Raw genomic sequence first — 2,610 nt, 5'->3', positions numbered from 1 at the left:
TCTAAATAATTCATGATTAAAGAACTTCAAGATAAAGAAACACACGATGGAAATCTAAAAAGCCCTATAGGAAAGGCCTAGAACAACCATATAACTATGATCATTATATTGGCATTGCATTCAATGACTACAGTTCTTATGGCTACGATTCTGCATCTAAAAAAATATAAATTCCCTGCAAAGGGTTAAGGATTTTTCAAAGAATTTGCCATGCGATGTTCTACAAAATGTATGCTCGCTCAAAATGAGGAGCTCTACTTTATGCATATATTTTTCAGAATTTAAACTGGTTGAAAAAAACCGCGTAGTTTAACGGATTCAGTACAGCAACTTTTATTAGAAAATTAGGCAAAAGTGGCAGGCTTCTAAAGTCTTTTAACCCCGTCTTCATAGCATTCATTCCGTTACAATTTTAATGCTTTATATTAGAAACAAAAAATACATTGTAGTTGTTATCCTGATCTTTCATACGGGTACCCCTCAAGGCCCATTCATCCCGAACTTCTAACATTATAGTGATAAGCACAATATTTTTATACTAGGAGGCTCCCCCCCCCCAATGTTTGCATAACACTCAAATTCCTTACTCGGTCAATAATAATTTAACCACTGTATTTTTTTTCCTTAATTCGAAAATTAAATATAAATACACAGTTGAAATTCTAAATAAAACGTTTTGTTTTTAAAGAAAAATAACACTCAGTCAGAAACTTAATAAACTTCACCAAAAAAAAAAGAAACTTTTTTCTAATTTGCATAAAAACTAAAGTGTTTATAAAACTACAGCCATGTTTAAACATTCATGGAGCTCAATTTCTTCTTTCTTCTTTTTTCAAAAAATGATAATTATTGTCCTTGAAAAATTATTGAGGAACTGACGTTTCTTCCAATCAACTTTTAGACCAAAAGGAGTAAGGCATTTGTTATTGCCACAACATTAATAAAAATGCATAATAAGTTACAATTTAATTTATATCATCATGCTGTTTTATTACTGAAGCAATATTTATTCGGTATACTTACTCCTTTAATAATAAATTTACTAAGGATTGTACAAATTGATTTAAACTATTCTTTTATTTTTTTTCCAAGGACTATACGAATCCTGTAAAATATTTGAACAATTTTATTTTCAACAATTTTGTCTGTACAAAGGATTCCTTTTTTAATCTCCAGTAAAAGTTTTGAAAGTGGACCACTTTTATTCATGCTAAATGTTATTACTATTATTATTATTATTATTTTTTTGAAGACTGGAAGAAACTAAACTATTAACTAAAATAAAAAAAAAAGAAATCCCGTCATTTAAGATTTGTTAATCTTCTCTTTTCCAAAAAAAGAAGCATAGCAAACAAAATAATCGGTCAATTGTTTATTTTGTTTGCCGATCTAGTTCGGCACGAGATCTACGTCTGTAGTAGAAAGTTCAACTTTTTCAACCATTCACACCAATATGGATTTTTTCATAACAAAAGTAATTTTTTTTTATTCGATCCTATTTCATAGCAATAAATTAACTGGATGCCAAAGATAATTTCATTGCGACCATCAGTCACAAGCACGAATTTATAGTTATGAAATGATTTATAATTTATAAATAATATATGAGAGCTTTAAATAGAGACATAATTTCAAGGTTTGGAATCGTGAGCTTTTCAAATACTTTTAATAAACATCATTTTTATTATTTGCTATCCAATAAAACTTCAGTTACGGACTAAATCACATTTTCCCATGAATTTGTTTTCCGTTTTTGTACGATTTTATTATCCATCTAAGGATGTTTTATTCTATGCAATGCCATTTAAAATCCAGGCTACCCTTGACAATATTTTAAAGTGAAGTTTTTTATTGGAGGTTGGATCAACGAATTGGGCAAGATTTTCCAGAACGGAAATGACGAAGTGGGAAAAATGAAAAAAATAACTATAAAAAACAACTTATGATCGAATTTTCACAAACAAAAATGCACTATTTTTGGTTCTAGGGGCAAACCTACTTCTATGCTAATTATCTATGTCGATGATCATTTCAAGTTACGTAATAATAATTTTAAAAAAACACTTTTTCTGAATGATTATTCCTTATTTCAGCGGTTCCCAAATGGTTCCGCGAGCCCTAGGGTACCGTGAAGGATCACGGGGGTTCCGAGAGTTAAGACGTTTTTAATCAGTTACAATTTTCGAAACTTATCGTTAAATTTATATTGTTATCCATTGTTAATTTAACATTTCCATTATTTTTAAGAAATTAATAAATAAAAATGAAAAGAAAAGTAGAATTAAAAAATCAACGTAGTAGAATTAAATGGTTCCGCGAGCCCTAGGGTACCGTGGAAGGATCACGGTGGTTCCGAGAGTTAAGACGTTTTTAATCAGTTACAATTTTCGAAACCTATCGTTAAATTTATATTGTTATCCATTGTTAATTTAACATTTCCATCATTTTTAAGAAATTAATAAATAAAAATGAAAAGAAAAGTAGAATTAAAAAATCAACGTAGTAGAATTAAATGGTTCCGCGAGCCCTAGGGTACCGTGGAAGGGTCACGGGGGTTCCGAGAGTTAGGACATTTTTAATCAGTTATGATTTTCGAAAACTATTATTAAA

Source organism: Parasteatoda tepidariorum, chromosome 9 (assembly GCF_043381705.1).
Source record: "Parasteatoda tepidariorum isolate YZ-2023 chromosome 9, CAS_Ptep_4.0, whole genome shotgun sequence".
Taxonomy (NCBI): Eukaryota; Metazoa; Arthropoda; class Arachnida; order Araneae; family Theridiidae; genus Parasteatoda; species Parasteatoda tepidariorum.
This window is presented reverse-complemented; position numbering follows the sequence as displayed.